The sequence below is a fragment of the Podarcis filfolensis genome (genome assembly GCF_964270895.1).
Source record: "Podarcis filfolensis genome assembly, chromosome: 10".
Lineage (NCBI taxonomy): Eukaryota > Metazoa > Chordata > Lepidosauria > Squamata > Lacertidae > Podarcis > Podarcis filfolensis.
In genome coordinates, this window is record NC_139612.1 from 65,461,324 (window position 1) to 65,481,433 (window position 20,110).

The 20,110-nt window shown below is 45.3% G+C and overlaps 1 long non-coding RNA gene across 1 annotated transcript in view; it reads right to left on the bottom strand.

The window, feature by feature from the left end:
* The window catches only part of LOC310743141, a 24,314-nt gene extending 4,588 nt beyond the window's left edge, over positions 1 to 19,726 (bottom strand). Inside the window, exons 1-2 of the long non-coding RNA XR_014538805.1 lie at positions 19,191 to 19,726; positions 11,826 to 11,946 (exon numbers count right to left, since the gene is read on the bottom strand). This is a non-coding gene — a long non-coding RNA (uncharacterized lncRNA). The remainder of the gene's footprint in view (positions 1 to 11,825; positions 11,947 to 19,190) is intronic.
* Positions 19,727 to 20,110: the final 384 nt, after the last annotated feature.

Sequence of the window (20,110 nt, forward strand, 5' to 3'; positions counted from 1 at the left end):
TCTCTTCCATATTCTCCTGGTGCAAGGACAGGGAAATGTGCTCTTAGCTAAGAGCTAATTTTTACTTAAAAGGGAAGGGCCGTCCGCACCCTAGGAGCACATCTGATTACAGCCTTAAATGATTAGGTTGTATTTCCATCCTCCCTCCTCGTATCAGCTGGCAGTCATCGTAATGAGCCAGCCCTTTCAAGAAGCCGAATGTTATAAGATTCAGGACCGATAAAAGAAAGCACTTCTTTAAACTATGGAATTCACTCCCACCAGGGGCTGAGGAAGGGGGTGCGGTGGGTGCGGGCTGTCCCGGGTGTCGCCACTGAGGGAGGTGACGAAATGCCGGGCGGCACTCACCAGGGGCCTGCAGTGCACCCAAGCCATGCGTTTCTCCTGGGAGAGACGTGGTGGCTTGGGCGCATGCAGGCTCCACGCTGCCCAAATGGTGAACCCTCTGCCTTCGCACCCCCCCCCCAGCTGTAGGACAGCTGAGTGGGATGTGGCAGGCAGACTCCAGAAGCCCCACAGTGTGTGCCGCCCCAGGGCGCTCTGCCCCAGGCACCCGAGCAACTTCCTCCACCACTGACTCCCACAGGAGGCAGTGATGGCCGCCAACTGAGGTGGCTTTTTACAAAGGACTGGACAAATTCATGAAGGGCATTTAGCCATAAACCTAATGTTCTGGAGTGTAAAAGGTAAAGGGACCCCTGACCATTAGGTCCAGTCGTGACCGACTCTGGGGTTGCGGTGCTCATCTCACTTTACTGGCCAAGGGAGCCAGCGTACAGCTTCCAGGTCATGTGGCCAGCATGACTAAGCCGCTTCTGGCGAACCAGAGCAGTGCACAGAAATGCCGTTTACCTTCCCGCCAGAGCGGTACCTATTTATCTACTTCCACTTTGACGTGCTTTCGAACTCCTAGGTTGGCAGGAGCAGGGACCGAGCAACGGGAGCTCACCCCGTCATGGGGATTCGAACCGCCGACCTTCTGTTCGGCAAGTCCTAGGCTCTGTGGTTTAACCCACAGTGCCAGCCATGTCCCATTCTGGAGTGTAGCTCCCACAAAAAAAATATTGAGTCTGGGGGTGCCCATAGTCTAACTGCCACGTAAGCGTCGTGTGAGCAAATCAGGGTGAACCAGGGGCCTGAATAGTTGGTTCCATCTGGAAGATGCTTCCCATGTGCCAAAATGGCAATTCCATCACACACAAACTCTAAGCTTTTAAGTGGTGAGGAGGTGGCTTCCCACCATGTGCTCTGGTGCTCGCTTTCAAATTGTTGTGGCATAAAAAGCCATATCTGATGCAGCCTATCATAGAATTGTAGAGTTGTAAGGGACCCCTGGGTCATCTAGTCCAACCCCCTGCAATGCAGGAATCTCAGCTAAAGCATCCATGGCAGATGGCCATCCAACCTCTGCTTAAAAACCCCCAAGGAAGGACAGTCCATCACCTCCCGAGGGAGGCCATCCCACTGTCGAACAGCTCTTACTGTCAGAAAGTTCTTCCTGATGTTTAGTCGGAATCTCCTTTCTTGTCGCTTGAAGCCATTGGTTCGAGTCCTACCCACCAGAGCAGGAGAAAACAAGCTTGCTCATCTTCCATGTGACAGCCCTTGAGATATTTGGAGGTATTTAGGAAACGGGACATGGCTCCAGCATGCCACAAAGAAGGGTATCGACAAAAGTCTCTCTGTGGCCCATCCCAACGCCACTGGGAGATGGCGCGTCAGCAAACAGCCCGGCGCCTGTCAACGCATGGGAATATTTTCCCTCCCTTGGAGCAGAAGATCCCAGCGCCCGTAGCCAATCCTCCTGCGACTCTTACATAAACAGCCCCACGTGCCTCCGACCTCGACCAAATCCACAGAGGGCTAAATTACCCATTTAGCAAATTTTTCTGAATTTAATTAAATCGAGAAAGGCAATGGGGCCCCTTCTTTTTATTGCACTTGCTGTTGAAGCTGGTTATGAAACTCTGGGGCTGGCTCCGAGAGTCACCTGCCTCTGGCATTCCAGCAGAGGGATGGGGTTTTCTGCCTAAACCCTGTCCCAAATGCTAACCACTGAAATCAAGGCACCGACATTTCATTTGGTAGCTGCAGGGCAACTGTGCAAAGGAAGGAGCAGAACGCCATATCCAGGCCAAGATGGCATTGTGCTTAGCAGTAAATTACCCGTCTCCTTTTATTTGATTTTGTACCTTTTGGGGGAATATTTTAATGATTTTAATGAAGGTTTGGTACAAGATCATAACTTATATTTTCAGGTAGTGGGGTTTTAGCATGTATTCCGAGCGCGATTTGTGGTTCTCTCCCACCCAGCGAAGTGTACCAGTAGTAAAGGAAAAGAGAGAGACTTAATAAATCTAAATCAATTAAGTCCTGTTGAAAAGTTCTCAATAAAGTTAGAAGCCAAAGATGCCCGAGGTACGGCTAAGTCGTACTCTGGCTTTTAATGAAAATGCTAATGATTTCTCCTTTTCTGGAATATATTTTGGCTTGCAGTTTCAACAAGATGCACTCCTTCCGCAATCAATTCCACACACCTTTATGTCGGTGGTTTTCTGCTTACCCCTCAAGGGGGGTAAAATTAATAAATGATCATTTCTACCCAAAGGGAGTCATGACAAGAAAGAGAAAAAAATCATAAACAGGAAGGAAGAGGTTCCTCTTAACACCGGCGAGGGGCCATCAAACCAACTTGCGATGAATTTCGCAGGCAACACTCTCAGACAAAATCCTCAGGTGTTTCATCTGGTGGGAAAGTAAAGAATCACGCGTTGCAAATTTGCATTTGAAATTTCCACCACCAAAAGCACTGAATGGGTATCCTTGCTCAGATTCTCGATGGCCAGGACTGTCGTTCTTTCTGCCCAATGGGAAGGCCGGCGTTGGGCCCTGCTAGCTGAGAAAAAGGCTTGCTCATTGCATTCTTTTCCAGTGAATTACATAAAGGAAATAGAGTCCAGAGGAGAAGGCAGGGAGTAAACAGTTCCAGAACAGAACATCCTGCCAGTCCTGTTGTCCCTAAAATGTAATGGCTTTCATTATAATACCTGGTACTTCCTTCTCCTCCATCGACAAACTGCTGCTGGTGTTTTGCTCAGAACAATAACTCAATTCAACAGGACGTCGACAGATTTGCATGCCATGGCTCCGCCATGCCCAGTCTCTTTGTTGCATTTGTATAGGTCTCAGCCCATAACAACAGCCAGTCAATTTCCCCCAAACCACTCCATCTGTTTAAGTAACTACCAAACAGGTTCTGAGCTAGAGTTGCCATATTTCAAAAAGTGAAAATCTTATATGATCTCTTATCTGACTCCTCTTTTGGGTTTGTGGTACCCACCTTATTTTATGGTTGTAAGTCATTTTTAATTGTTTTTAATATTGTGTTTTAATGCTGTCCTGGGACCTTAGAGTAAAGCACACATCGAAGAAGAAGAAGAAGAAGAAGAAGAAGAAGAAGAAGAAGAAGAAGAAGAAGAAGAAGAAGAAGAAGAACTTATGTATTTTGTACATGGCTCAATTTTGTTTGCGATATATACAGTCACATTTTGTTGTTAACTGGTTTCTTAGGAAATGCTATTGACAGCAGTTGTCTTTGTGTAGGTTCTATGTAAAGTGCAATAGCTACTTCTATCACAATACGTTATATATATATATATATATATATATATATATATATATATATATGTATTGTCAGGGAACTGCCATCAGAACTAGAGGAGGAGGCGAGGCCCCACAACGATGCTGGAGAGGGGCCAAGCAGGGAGAGAGGCAAGTCTCCTGTTGGGGAAGAAAATCAGCGCAACACCAGGGATAGAGGGGGGCCAATGGGGGAAGCAGAGAGCAGGCTCCGGGACTCTTCACGGGACACCAGCGGGGAGAGCACAGGTCCTCCGCTACCCACGCCCTCCCTGCGCAGAAGACTTCCGCGCAGGGAGAGTAGGAGGAGACTGGGCTGCAAACAACTTTTATGTTGGAAAAGGTTTAAGAAACGCCCACTGACAGATTCTGCCAGCAACTGAACAGCCACGGAGTGGATGGCTGTCCAGCGAGAAATGGTTTAACCAGCCAACCTAGCCCAGAGCGGCGGCTATTTACGCACAAGCAACCCCTAAAGCCATTACATACATTATATATATATATATATATATATATATATATATATATATATAATGAACTCATAGTGATTAGGGAGGAGACAAATATAAGCGATCCAGATCACGCACTCACGAAGGTAAATTTCTACCCAGTTTGTCTGCACAGGGATTTTTTCATTATTACCATTATGTTGGCATTATCTGCTTGTAAAACCACAAGATGTAGTGATAGCCACCAACATGGATGGCTTTATAAGAGGATTAGACAAATTCATGGAGGATAAGCCTATCAGTAGCTACTAGCCATGATGGTTACATTCTCCCCACTGTTTGAGGCATTATGCCTCTGAATACACCAGTTGCTTGGGAATCACAAGTGTTCATGCCCGGCTTGCTGGCTTCTCAGAGGCAACTGGCGACCCACTGGGAGAACAGGATACGCCTTTTGTATGTTCCAGCAGAGCTGGTCTTATTCCCCGGAGTCTGGCAAACATGGCAAATTCAGCACTGGAGTTCTTCTCGCTTCAAGACTAAATTTACCTGGAATGTTAAAGGACCCAATAAGAGATCACCCACACTTTATTCTTGCTCTGCACTTTCTGGGCACAGGTGTTTGCTTTCAGAGGCACCAAGTAGCCCCAAGATTTAGGGGGCCCATGGTGTGCTTCTGTGGTAACACACACGCAACGTTGCAACATCTGGAGGAGGCCAAGCACCAAAGCAGTGCCATGCTCAGCTCTGTGCTCGGCCTCCTCTACCCAGAAGAAGAGTTTGGATTTGATATCCCGCTTTATCACTACCCGAAGGAGTCTCAAAGCGGCTAACATACTCCTTTCCCTTCCTCCCCCACAACAAACACTCTGTGAGGTGAGTGGGGCTGAGAGACTTCAAAGAAGTGTGACTGGCCCAAGGTCACCCAGCAGCTGCATGTGGAGGAGCGGAGACGCGAACCCGGTTCACCAGATTACAAGTCTACCACTCTTAACCACTACACCACACTAGCCCAGCCCCCTTCCAACAAATATTGCGGGGGCAGAAGACACCTCAGCCCGTTAAAGTAGGCATGCTGGCATGCTTTAAAGTTCCTGTCTGAGCACTTTTTCCCTCTCAGAGTTTTTCCCACTCTTTAATGCTTAGTCAGAACAAACAGCAATATGGGCTTTCCACCTAGAAACACAGCAATAAAGGAAGTCTGGATGAACCCTATACAGTGGTGCCTCGGGTTAAGAACTTAATTCATTCTGGAGGTCCGTTCTTAACCTGAAACTGTTCTTAACCTGAGGTACCACTTTAGCTAATGGGACCTCCCACTGCCGCTGCACCACCGGCGTGCAATTTCTGTTCTCATCCTGAAGCAAAGTTCTTAACCCGAGGTACTATTTCTGCGTTAGCGGAGTCTGTAACCTGAAGCATCTGTAACCCAAGGTACCACTGTATGTGGTTATCTGGCATTCCAGGGGACAGCATTACCCCGATGTGACTTTATTCCAGAGCAGTGATCCCTGGAAGATCACAGTGTCATTTCTGCAATATTTGATCGACTTGCAAATAAAGCAGAGCAGAGGTGGAAGCAGAGAGACTGAAGACTTCCTCCCCAGAGAAAGTGCCCCGCTTGGGTCCCCAAGAGTGAAAAGGGACAAGAACGGAGATGCCATGGACAGCTAGGGTATCCAACGTGGTCCAACCAGATGTTGTTGGACTACAAAACCCATCATCCATCACCCTTGGCCAGAATGACTAAAGCTAACAGGATTTGGAGTCCTGCAACATATGGAGGGCGCAAACATCTGGCTTACAGTACAGAACCAGACCAAGACATTTTGTTGCTTGAGGCAAAGAACAAGATGGTACCCTCTGCTCCCATGACACGTATAACAGCCAGGTCGACTAGCCGCTGAATCATCAACACCACAAATTGTATTTCTATTTAAATTACATTAACAATTTCTAAATTTGCATCTATAAGCATATGCCAAACTAATGTGAATCTGTGACCTTTTATTTTCAGTCATGCATTACCTCTTTTTTAAAGATGCATTGAGTGAGCAACGTAGCCAGAAGTCACAGAGAGAAGAAAACAGCTTTCTGTTCCTCCTTTCTTCAGAGGTTAGTAGTTCTTCCTGGCATCACAGCCCTTAGCTGCTGACAAGTCCCACATCACCTCCGGACATTCAAGTCCAGCTGATCCAGTCCGAGAAGCTGTGATGCAACACCTCAGGGCCCCACGGTTGCACAATTCATTGCTTCTTTTACATTTCCAACTTCAACAGGGATCAAGAACCGCTGTGGTATTCCTGCATTTCATGGGGTTGGACTAGAGGACCCTCAGGACCCCTTTCATCTCTACAGTTCTTTGATTCTATGGACATTGCTGATGGGATTACATCTTCCACTGCACTTGCAGGCAACAAGCTAGCTAGGAGGGTTCAAATGGGTCTGTGGCACACACAGTGCGGCCCTCCAGCATCTCCCTACCGCTCAGTGACCCACAGCGAAACTTAAGGATTTCCTTTTTTTATTTTTTTTATTTGTATTTTTTTATTTTATTTTGACAAAGTAATAATCATAAATAGATAAGAGAAAAAAATGTGCACCCCACCACCAAGGCCATTCCATTGTAACTATCCAACCTCCCAAAATTTCAACACCTCTTGTGATGGTTTGACCTCTTTCCGTTTTAACAGTACAGATTCTACAAACACCCTCCCTATCTCCTCAGAATTATTTCTCCTGCATATTCCCCTTCTTACCTTACTAGCACATGTTAATTTATCATTAATAGCTATATCCCACACCTCTTTATACCATTCTTCCATTTTGTGTTCTGCTTGCCCCTTCCACTTCCCAGCGATCATAATTCGTGCAGCTGTCAATAAATTTGTAAGCAAGTCCTTCATAGGTTGTGAACCTTCCACCCCATTGTAAATTGATAATAATGCTACCACTGGACTTTGGGTCAGCTTTAACCCAGTGATTTCTGTTATCTCCTTAAATACCCTTTGCCAAAAAAAGTACATATTTGCACTTCCACCACATGTGAACAAAGTTCCCTGTTTTCTGGCATCCCCTCCAACATAACAGCATATAGTCCTTGTTTATTTGATTTAATCTGACTGGTGTTAAAACCGTCTCCAAAATAATTTATACTAATTTTATTTTATTCTTATAGACAACATATGTTTCTCTCTTATTTCTCCCCAGCTTTGACCATCTATCTGCCCTGTTGTCTCCTTTTCCCACAACTCTTTTAATTGATCTTCTTCATCCTCCATTTCTACTAATATTTTATAAATTTCAATAGATTCCCCTTTTATAACTCTATTTTCTTCTTTATGTCCCCTTTTTATAATCGTTTTTTTTCAGATTTTGTATATTCTTTGCAGTTCTTGTTTTCCCTTAACCACTTGTTTGTCCATTGCTCCAAGAAGGATTCCCTTTCTAATCAAAGGTTAGAGAACCACCAGGTTCATGAAATGGAAGGCATTCGCCCTGAATTTGAAAGTCAAATTCTCACATGTTTTGGCCAGGTTACAAAAATACCACCTCAGTCTCTGTCAGGGAACTGACATTGGAGCCAGAGGTGGAGGCAAGGCTCCCAAGCGATGCTGGAGAAGGGCCCAGCAGGGAGAGAGGCAGCTCATCAGCTGGGGAAGGAAATCAGCGTAACACCAGGGATAAAGGGGGGCAGATGGGGGAATCGGCGAGGGGGCTCCAGGACTCCTCGCCGAAGACCAGCGGGGAGAGCACGGGTCCTCCGCTACCCACACCACCCTGCGCAGAAGACTTCCGCGCAGGGAAAGTAGGCGTAGACTTGGCGTCAAAGAACTTCTTTGCTGGAAGAAGTTCAAGAAACGCCCACTGACGGATTCTGCTAGCGACTGAAACAGCCACGAAGTGAAGGGCTGTCCAGCCAGAAAAGGTTTAACCAAGCAACCTAGCCAGGAGTGGCGGCAACTTACGCACAAGCAACCCCTATAACCATTACAGTCTCTTTCGGGGGTTTTCTGTCCAGAGGAAACCAAACTCCCAGGAAACCCTCGGAGCTCGGACTAATTTCTAGAACGTCCTAATACAGCGCGGGATCCCCAAATATCTGCTTTGGAAGTGGATTCTTCCAAGAAAATGTGAGTTGCACCTTCTTCTTCTTTGCATTTTACATTTACAGCTATCTCAAATGAGCATTAAGTAGGCTCTTAATAACATAGTTATTATGAGCAAACTATTTTATTTTCTGCAATCTGTGCATGTGTCTGGGGACTCGCAAGGTGTTAATCCTTAAACTGTTGACTCACAATGTGTTCATCTGTCAGTCTGTCGGTCTTTAATGAAGTCAAATTCCCATTTGCTTCAAAGGGAAGCTTTTAATGAGGACTATAGGCCTACTAATTCTCTCATCCTGACTCTTACCAACACACACACACACAGCCTTATAGTTTGGGCTCTGCTGGGGGTGGGGAGCCTTTTATCTATGAGCCTAATTGGGCCCACCAGCCCTTCTCACTTGGCCCATTCAGGTGGCCAAGCCATTCCCACTTGCTCTGTCTCAGGTGTGAAGCCAATAAAGATCTGGCTGGGCCTAAAAGGGGTTTTGCAGGTACCTTTAAACTGATCCAGACTAGCTCCTGGCAGCAAAGCCTTGAAGCCACTACTTAGATTTCCCACACTTCCCCTGAAGGTCCAGACAACCTCTGGATAACTGCCATCGCCACATTTCATCCAGTTAACTCCAAAGCTTTCATCTCCTTAGAAAACAAAAGGGCATTTGCATACCCCACAAGTGTCCTGGAAAAACTGGGAAATCCTGTTGGTTTTTTTCCCACGAGAGCACAGCAGCCATTTTAGGCAATGTGATCTCACTCCACAAAAGCACTTTGGGGGGGGCTGTGATCTCATGCGGTGCCCCAAAACATGTGTTTTTTTACGTCGTACAAGAACATGGCCCTGAAAAAAGCACGTCTTTATAAAAAAAAAGAAACCAGAAGCATTTTTACTGGGTATGGTTGGGAGTGGTATAAATAGAAATGAATGTAAGCTCTTTTTATATACAATAACAGCAGCAAGAATATTATTGGCCCAAAAATGGAAGCAAGAAGAATTACCGACGATTGAAGAATGGAGGATGAAGTCAATGGACTATGCAGAACTAGATAAGTTAACAGGAAGAATTCGAAACCGGCGGGACCAGAAATTCGCAGAAGACTGGAATAAATTTACGGACTATTTGAAAAGTATTTGTTAAGGCGACGTTTGTAGGCTTACAAGAAGTTCTGTGAGGAGTATTATTGGAGGTATTGCAAAAATAGATAAAGGAAGGGATAATTTGTTAAGAGACTTAAAGGCAATATAAAGTTAAGAAATGTATAAGAAGTGGATAAAACGGTGGATTTTATCAGAGGAGCTGATGGAAGTCTAAAAAGATTGTGTAAGTGATAAGTTTTGTGGTACATTTTATAATTTATATGTTAAAATCAATAAAAATTATTATAAAGAAAAAAGCACGTCTTTCAGCTCTGTGATCTCGTGCCTGTCACATGACTCATGGAAGACAAGCATCCCAATTTTGGGACTCGACATTTTGGAAGGTATGGCGTTGGAAATACGGCAGCAATACTGGGACCTGAATCTAAGTGCTGCAACACGTCTTGACAGCTTTTGAGCAGCTTCACTGGCTTCTAGCTCTTTGTTTGTGGGCACAATTCAAAGTCTAGAAGTATTATTTGAAACTCAAGAACCCAAAGAACTGCCCATCCTTCTATAAACCTGCCCATTCTCTGACATCAAAAGCACAGGCCCAGCGCCAAATGTCTCCGCCATCAGAAACCGGGCAGGTTTCAACGCAGATAGGACCTTTTCACTGAGGGCACCGTGACTCGGAAGCTGCAGATCTGAAGCCATCCTTCATATCAAGATTTATTTATTTCATTTCATTTACCCAGGCTTTTAATTAACAGAAGCCTCTGAGTGCATTATCTGCTTTCTCTTTTACATCTGTTCTGTATTTTATTATAACACCTTATCCTGCTGCTTTACGGATTGTTCTTTTGTAGGTCTATCGGAAAATGATCACTTGTATTACATACCCCGCAAGTCTCCCAGAAAAAAGGGACATCCCGTTTTCTCATGCAAGAGCATGGCAGACATTTTGGGTACTGTTCTCTTGCGCAATTTCTCGCTGAGATCTTGTCCCTGAGAAAAGCACATCTTTGGGGCTTTGTGATCTCATGTGGGAGCATTGGCGGGAAGATACATATCCTGGTTTTAGGACTCAAGATGTTGGAGGGTAAGATATTACAGTGGTACCTCTGGTTGCGAACGGGATCTGTTCCGGAGGCCCGTTCGCAACATGAAAAGAGTGCAACGTGCAGGTTGCGATTCGCCACTTCTGCGCATGCACGTGACATCATTTTGCACGTCTGCGTATGTGCGAGCAGCAAAACCCGGAAGTAACCCTTTCCGGTACTTCCAGGTCATCGCGGGACGTAACTTGAAAGAACGTAACATGAAGCAGACGTAACATGAGGTATGACTGTAATGTGTTATATTTGAAACTGCCCAAGGAAGCTGTGGTATGTTTCAGAGTGCTGTGGCTCATCAAGGCAGCCTACACACACGCACACACAAAGGCTACAGCTCCAGCCCCAAAGAGCATTGAAAAATGCAGAGGACCCTGATTCATTAGAGCAACTGGCCCCAAAACATCACTCCTGAGTCTTCCAAGCCCCCATGCCTTCTTATTTACAACCAGTTCAGAGGGTGGCCTGGGCTGTGTACTTCTTCCTCTTTGTAGAGCTCAAGAGGGAGGGGGATAGGGACAAAAATAAAATTTTCTGTCTCTGCCCATCATTGGGTTCTGGCTCCACCTGTCATTATCTCTAGCGCCACCTACTGTTGGCCTCCCTGTTCTCTGTCCTACCAATTCCATTGGGCACCCAACACCACTGGAAAAGTGCATGGTGGGCAAAGAATGATATGGTGGTTAACATTTTTGGGTTTTGGCTGGAGAGACCTGGGTTTTCATCCCCATTCAGCCATGAAGTTCATTGGGCATCCTGTATTCCTAATGTAGGTCAGATATACCCTTCCCATCTCTGGTCAGCGGTGTCACATGGGTGGGACTTTCGGGCACAGGTCTAAGACACCACTCAGCAGAACAAGTAGAAAGGCCCCCAAATGCATATGGGCTTGCTTATCATTGAAGTAAATTATGTAATTTCACAATCTTTGGGGGGAGAGGGCGGATAAGCCCATTAAGTGCAGAGTGTAAATCAACCTTTGTCTCTGGGAGTATTTAATTTCCTCTCTACCTCTGTGCATGTTTATGCCACTCACTATGCAGCCCAGAGGGTTTGGGATCTGGAGGTGTTAAAAAAATCTAAATAAATAAAAATATTTGCCATGCAATGGGGAGCAAGCCAAATTAGCGGGCAGGCTTCCAATATGAGTAACAGCCGAAAAGCCGGTCTTTGGGCAAGAATTCCCAGCATTCCTCCCTCCCCCCCTCTTCCTTCCCAAGAACCTTGATTCCCCTTAGACTTTTTCTCATGCTCTTTCCTTAGCACAAACCTCCTGCTGCTATTATTTCCTGGCCACCCCTTGCTGGAATCATCTAATTGAGGCTCCTTGGGGCAGGGGCCCTGACATTTAATTCGCCCACAACAGCCCCGACACGCCCTGCAGAGCTGGGTTAATAATGAATAATAGTCCTCCCCGTGAGCAACTCTGACCGACCGTGGGAGAAGTCCTTTGCAGACATCAAGTATGTGAACCTGGAGAACATTCCAGCATGGAGCAAGGAGGAGGCCTCAAAAGAGTGTTTTATCTTCGGAAAGGTGGAAGGATTGCATATCTCCTGGGGAGAAAGAGAGAGAAAGAGACCTGTTTACTCCAGGAAGCACTCAAGTTAATTTGAATCTTCTTGGCTGGCTAATGCCATCTCACATGTTAGACCTGGGTTACATCTTTAGAGAGAAGAAAAAGAAGAAGAGTTTGGATTTGATATCCTGCTTCATCACTACCCAAAGGAGTCTCAAAGCAGCTAACATTCTCCTTTCCATTCCTCCCCCACAACAAACACTCTGTGAGGTGAGTGGGGCTGAGACTCTTCAGAGAAGTGTGACTAGCCCAAGGTCACCCAGCAGCTGCATGTGGAGGAGCGGAGACGCAAACCCGGTTCACCAGATTACGAGACTACCGCTCTTAACCACTACACCACATTGGCTGTTAAGTTAAAGAGAGATCCTTAAACCTTCCTCAGATATAAAGCCTAAGAGGCAGAATCGGGCCATTTGTTCATCCAGCCAGGTGTTTGACTGTGAGTGTACCTATATGACTATTATTGAAAATGCAGTAAAATGGCTACCTACAAATTCATACATCAAAATACACCAAAAGGCAAATCATAGTGTAACAATAGCAGTTCCATAGCAGCTCAAAAAACCAGCCACAATGTGTTGATTAAAACCTGAGAAATTAAATAGCTGTTGTTGTTTTTAACCACCTGCCTATATTCTATGAATCAGGTGCCAGGCAAATGTCATTTTACATGGTCAAAACATTGGCACTCTATATAGGTTCTCCGCAAACAGGTTTGTGAGGCTGGTGGCAGAGCTTTACTTTCATCTTCCCTTACATATAAAAAGAAGGGAGACCAGGTTTCCTCAAAGGTGTTTCCCTTTATAACCCCATTTGCAGCTCTTCTAAGCCCAGGTTGTCGTTCTGAACTAGCTATATCCCAAATATTGTTGAACCACATCTCAAAAGGTGGCTGAGCCTGGGATTTACGGTGATACGCAATCACTAGACATGCGGCTACCAATATTAAAAAAATAAAATCTTTCTGCTGGTAATAAGGTCAGAATCTGGGTTTAGTGAAAGCAGGGCTAAGGCTATGTTTTACAAGAGAGGTCGTTCAACAATTTTGGAGATAATATTGAAGACCCTGGTCCAAAATATATATACAATTTTGCATATTTGTGAGTGTATTCTGAAACAACTTCTTGGTTCAATAATGTGCATTTGGGTTTTTTTTCCTGGTTTGGTCTGTACTACGATGTTTCCCCAATGCTAACTGCCAAGTTATTTCTGTCCAGAGGAGTTATAGCACAAGAAAAGTGGAACAAACGTAAATTAGAACATTAAAAGTTATGAGCTTTCAGCAGGAAGTTTCAGGATATGCAGTGATTGAAAAGGAAGCACTGTGACCACCTCAAAACACCAGCAGGCACAAACAGTTCATACCCTCCAACATTTCTCCCATGAAAATAGGGACATCCTATTCCACAAAAATTATAATAATTTTGTTATTTATATCCCGTCCCTCTGACTGGGTTTCCCCAGCCACTCTGGGTGGCTTCCAGCAAATTAAAACATCAAGCACAGTAAGATATCAAAGATTAAAATCTTCCCTATACAGGGCTGCCTTCAGATGTCTTATAAAAGTCAGATAGTGGTTTATCTCCTTGACATCTGATAGAGGGCATTCCACAGGATGGGCGCCACTACCGAGAAGGCCTTCTGCCTGGTTCCCTGTAGCCTCACTTCTCACAATGAGGGAACTGCCAGAAGGTTCTCAGAGCTGGACCTCAGTGTCTAAGCTAAACAATTCAAAGATAAAATAGTATTATTAATACTACCCCCTAATTATATTCACCCAAGAAGAGGTACGCTGGTAAGACTAAACTCTCAAAAGGGGCTATATGATTATTGTAAAGGAAGAAACACTGATCTAGAAAAATCGATCTACAGAAAGATAGTGACGGATAGATATTCGGCATGCTCGTGTGGCAAGTTGCTCTAGGTATGTACAAAAAGATTTCTATCGCGACGCCATCTGATAAAAGCAAAACACACCTTGGCTGTTGCCTAGCAATGATGAGGAAAAGCAGCCTAAAGAAGCCTAAGAGGAAATCAGGAAAAAATGGATTTTGTCTCTGTGTTCAATATGAACCGGATGCCTTGTGTACAATATGTGTCCCCCTCTCTGTCCAGGATGGCTCTGAACAAAACTGAGATGCAAACAAAGCTCTAATCCTGCCTCCAGGTTTTCCACAGGCATCTGGTTGGCCACTGCAAGAACAGGATACTGGATGGCCCATTGGCCTGATCCAACAGACTCTTATGTTCTTATGTAAGTTGTGGGTGAGCTTGGATTCTGTCTAGCTAGGCAGGTATAACCGCCCTTTTTTCACACAGTTATTCCAGGAGAAGAGAATCATTAGCACATATTCCTTTTACGATCTTGTCCTCTCTCTCTCCCCCACCCTTCCTTGTTTGCCTGTCACGTGAAGGCATTTGTCATTAAACTTGAGGCCCAATCCGACTCTTCGTGCCATCACAGTTCAGAAAGGTGGAGACACTGCTCTGTAGTGTGGCTGGCAGATCAGCATGCGTATTTATTAAAATACATCTTGAGTTTCATTTCTTCCAGAAGGTAATAAATCCTCTACATTTCCTGGTTAGGGTAAAGGAAGAGTCTTGCTGGGTTGGCTCAAAAGTCCAGCTAGTCCTCTTAAAAACCATTGTAAACAGCTAAAATCATTAGTGGGATTGCAATAACACTTTTGGTTAATGGTGGATTTTGTGGAGATGCAAAAGATTCAGATTATTATAAAAGATGCAGGAGGAATGGACCAACAATAGGACCCACAAAGCGGAGGGGGGAAGTCCAGGAGATTCTGTGGAATCTTGTTTCTATATTGTATGTTGATATGTTATTGTTGGGAAAGATGGAGGGCACAAGGAGAAGGGGGCGACAGAGGACAAGATGGTTGGACAGTGTTCTCGAAGCTACCAGCATGAATTTGACCAAACTGCGGGAGGCGGTGGAAGACAGGAGTGCCTGGCGTGCTCTGGTCCAGGGGGTCATGAAGAGTCGGACACGACTAAACGACTAAACAACAACAACATGTTATTGTAAAATTTTAATTTGAAAAACCCAAATATATAAACTTACCAAAAACAAAAAAAAGCCCAGCTAGTTCTGTCTTCAGTTCCCACAGTGGCCAGCCAGGGATGAGGGGGAAATTCAGTTTGCATTTAAAGCCAAATTTATCAGACCCACACTCTCCGAAACAATGTAGAGCCAATATGCAGCTACCCTTCGAAATTCACACTTATGTGAAATTTCGCTGTGCGATGCTGCTCTCCAATCTTCACCAAAAATGCAGATGAGAAAGAAGAAGAGCTTGGATTTGATATCCCACTTTATCACTACCTTAAGGAGTCTCAAAGCGGCTAACATTCTCCTTTCCCTTCCTCCCCCACAACAAACACTCTGTGAGGTGAGTGAGGCTGAGAGACTTCAGAGAAGTGTGACTGGCCCAAGGTCACCCAGCAGCTGCATGTGGAGGAGCAGGGAAGCGAACCCGGTTCCCCAGATTATGAGTCTACTGCTCTTAACCACTACACCACACTGGTGCAGCATGCATAAGCAAGAATATATGTCATGGAATGGTTGTATGAAGAGGAATGGTGGGAGGAACCAGCTGGGGAACCCCCAAGGGAAGAAGGCTCAGAACCTAGTGAGTGGTGGTGGGATGGCGATGAGTGGTCAGGGGGAGAAGAAGGGGGAAAGGAGTTGACAGAAGCTGAAGGGGTTACAGGGCTTAGTGAGCTGGGAGAGTCTGTGGCAGAGAGAATTCAAGAATCAGAGGCAGAAGCTGAAGCAGGAGAATGGGATGAGGGAGGCCAAGAGGCAGAGATTGTTAGGATTCTTGCTCCGTGTTTGCAGTCATGGGATTGTGGTCTATCACATGACGGTGTATGTTTTCGTTCCACAGTGTGGGAAGTGACAGAGACAGTATGTTTTGTACTACTGTGTAGGACTATTGTCCTTTCTTTCTTTCTCTTTGCTGTCTGATGAGAAAGAGGAAGGAGCTAAGTCAGAATGCTCCAAGTGTATTATATGTAAATAAAAGTAGATTAGCCAAAATGCTGTGCTACTGAGTTCTGTTACACAAACTGCAAAGACTCTGCAGGATCGTGAGTGTGATGATGCCTCTTGGTATCTGTCGCTGTGGTGTTCGATCAGCCAGGAGGGAGAGAACATGCCAGTCAGGCATGTGTCTCTACCAGGGTCCTACACGCGAGTAGGATGATCCTAACAGAAATGAGTCAAGCTGATGAAGAGCCATAGGTGTCTCCCCCCTCCTGCTGCGACAAGCTCCCCAACCCCCTCATCTCCCCAAAACAGAAGAGGCATGAAATGGGCAGAGGAGAGGTTGGCTGCATACAGGCGCAGTCTCTGTGTGCTTGGAAGAAGCCCTGGAAAAGAGGAGGCATAGGCACCTGTGAGGATGCAGGGATGCAGCAACCGATTTCATGGAATAAGACCCACTGGGGATGAGATGTTGTGCTCCTTAGGCCTGAGACTCAGCCAAGTCTCTGGAGATCATGTTTTTGCTAATAAAAAGTTAATTCCAACTTTGGACTGCGCCATTACTGACTGACACACTCTGTGACAATACATTTCTGAAAATAACACATGAAAATGCATTATATCGGGGGGAATTACTTGCCAAAAAAATGTGTACATTAGTCAAAACAGCATATAAAAATGTGTTTATTAGGAGAAAATTGCACTAAAATGCTGAATAATTCTCTTTGGGAATTTCTTTTTTTAATCACAAATTTAAAAACTAAATTTATGGGTGGGGGGAGAAAAACTGAGAGAAACCAAAATTGACAGCGAACATAGAAAAGGAGAGGAAGAGGAAGATAATGAGGGAGAGGAAGAAGAGGGAGACAGGAAAGTAAACTCTGAGAGTAAAAAAACAACAACAGTTCAGATCCAAAGAGCTCAAAGAATCTAGGCCTCATCTGCACTATGGATTTAAACCAGCATTCCCTCAAAGACTCCTGGGAATCCTGGGAACTGTAGTTTGTTAAGAGGGTGCTGAGGCTCATTAAAAGGTAAAGGGTAAAGGGACCCCTGACCATTAGGTCCAGTCGTGGCCGACTCTGGGGTTGCGGCGCTCATCTCGCTTTACTGGCCGAGGGAGCCGGCGTACAGCTTCTGGGTCATGTGGCCAGCATGACTAAGCCGCTTCTGGCGAACCAGAGCAGCACACGGAAATGCCGTTTACCTTCCCGCTGGAGCGGTACCTATTTATCTACTTGCACTTTGACGTGCTTTCGAACTGCTAGGTTGGCAGGAGTAGGGACTAAGCAACGGGAGCTCACTCCGTCGCGGGGATTCGAACCGCCGACCTTCTGATCAGCAAGTCCTAGACTCTGTGATTTAACCCACAACACCACCCACGTCCCTGCTACAAGACCCCTATTCCCCTTAGAGGACTATGTTTCCCAGAGTGGTTTAAACAACCCCTTTCCCTAGGGAACTCAGTGTAGAGAACACGGGGCTGTATGAGCAAATATTCTGACCTGCTGCAAAGCTGCTTCCTCCGTTCTTAATGGTGGCTCCTGTATTTAAAAAAAACTGAAGGGCTAGAGTACCAACGAAGACAAGGCACCTGATCGCACACGGAGAGAGTGCATAATAGATATCTTTCAAGTGGGTGGCATCTGGAGTTTTGCTGGGTGTGATACAGATGGGCCCTTTCAGCTGCGAGGCAACTCATCAGAGCCGCAATTTCATGTACTTAGCCAAATCAAGCCTAGGTATAACCTCTAGACATTTACCTGGTGCTAATTACACCTTCTCTGGGCAACCTGCTCTTCCCTCCAGCCCCTAATTGTTTTGTTACACACACAAATCCTCCTGCAAGCCTACACAAGTGCCTATCGTTTTTCATTATAATTTGGGGGGGAAATCCGTACTCCCGAGTTTCACGCTAGAAAAAAGAAGAAGCAAAGAGGAGAGAGAGAGAGAAGGGTGGGTTGTGGAGAAAGGTGGGAGGCTTTGCCAGTGAGATAATCTTTTGCCTACAAATCAGGCCTCTGTTTTCTGGAATTAGACCTCCCACCTTTCAAATGGTTGAGGCGAATTAACTCACACCCACCCAAGGCCATATATTTCTCCCTTTTGTCTGCGGGGAATTTCCTCTCCAGTGATAGATGGGAGAGGTCACGAGCCAACTGGAATTTCACCTGCCAGCTTAGAAGGGGCAACATAGAAATAATGAATAATGAATTGAGTCCTGCTCCTACAGATTTGCAAACAGGAATTGGAACACTGGTTGTCAACCCAACAGCCGTAGGAACTGTTAGCGAAGTCAAAATATTCGTCGCAACATTGAGGAGCTTTGTTCGCATGGACAGAAGTTACCAAAGAAAGTAGATGATGCCCAGATATTCAGAGTAGACCCATTGACTTACATTACTTTCCAAAAAAACCCAAAATGCATTCTGATTCAATTTTTTTTTAACTGTAACAGTCTCAGTTACAGCTACAATTGTATTTGAGATGCAAAAAAATAAATAAAAGACAAACATATTGAATTTAACAAAATGATGCTTAATATTTTTGCTTGAAATACTCCAGGACAAAAAGTGTCATTTTACAAGGTATGTATCCATTGGCATCTACAGTGGTACCTCAGGTTACAGACGCTTCAGGTTACACACTCTGCTAACCCAGAAATAGTACCTCGGGTTAATAACTTTGCTTCAGGATGAGAACAGAAATCGCGCGGCGGCAGTGGGAGGCCCCATTAGCTAAAGTGGTACCTCAGGTTAAGAACAGTTTCAGGTTAAGAACAGACCTCCAGAATGAATTAAGTTCTTAACCCAAGGTACCACTGTACTCTTAAAAGAAATATTTCACACCCAACATTCCTCCACGCACACAAAAAGCGCAATTCAAAACTGTTTAGCTTTTTAATACTTTATACCGCTAGGGTGTCTTTTTATTACGCATTCATGATCATTTGTGCTTGTGATGATATTGGGGTGGTTATACATGATCCCGCTTTCAATTCTGTTCTTACTTCACCGCTCCCACATAAAGATGTCGACTCAAGACGTTCCCCAGAGTGGCTGGGGAAACTCAGCCAGATGGGCCAGGTATAAATAATAAATTTTTATTAAATTATTATTATTCCCTCACACGGCACATAGTTAAACGATGGAACAGGCATCCAACGAAGCCAAACATTGGAAGATTCAGGACAGATTAAAAAAAGCACATCTTCATACCACTCATAGTTATATTATGGGACTTGCTCCCTCGGGAGACCATGATGGCTGCCATCTTGGATGTCCATTGCTTGAAACCACAGGAGGTTTCTGCGCTCAGCTCCTGTTTTTGGCTTCCCTCAGACATCTGGTTGGCCTCTGTGAGAACAGGGATGCTGAACTAGACAGGCCATCAGCCTCATCCACCAGGATCTTCTTTATCTTCTGAAGTTCCCATCTAAAGAAGTCACTGCCCTGGGAGAGACCGTAGAGCCTAGGGCCTAAAATTTCCCAGTTGCTTCCCTGGCTGTGGCCTTCACTCTCTCTTTAAGCTCTTCCAAGACTGTGATTTTGTGGCGCCAGCCCAGCCGCGCCACCCTGGTCGTCTGCGAAGTCAACATCAGGGCTGAAGCTCCGTGTGTGTTCCCAGAAGTTTCTGCAGCTGTGCCGTGGAAAGGGTGGGGGGGAAGAGACAATATCTTGCTGGAGAAATCTTGCCTTTTCTTTTAAAAAAAAACCTAATAATAAAGCAACTTATATTCTTGTCTTAAGGCAAGTGGAGTGCTGTGCCACAGATACATGTGCCACTCCCTCTTATTATTGGCTCAGAGGGAGCCGTCGTTTAGGACATGCAGAGTCTTCCAATTTTAATCTATACTCTAAATTAGATCTAGGAGACAAGTTGCAGGTCTCCGTCACATTGGAATCCTCTCCTTAGCATGCATATGAGTTTTGGCTCTCAAGAGTTCCACTCAAGGGACTTGCGTTGTTGAGTCTTGCCCTAGTCCCCTGAAGTAGTTGAGCTTTTGGAGCAGGTAGGGTTCTGGATTGGTTTGAGGGTATCAGGCTGGGTGATGCTTTTCAAATATGCTGGAGGGGAGACAGAGAAATTCTCACGCCCGTGATCCCGGGTGACCCGTTTCCAAGCCAAACCTCACCTA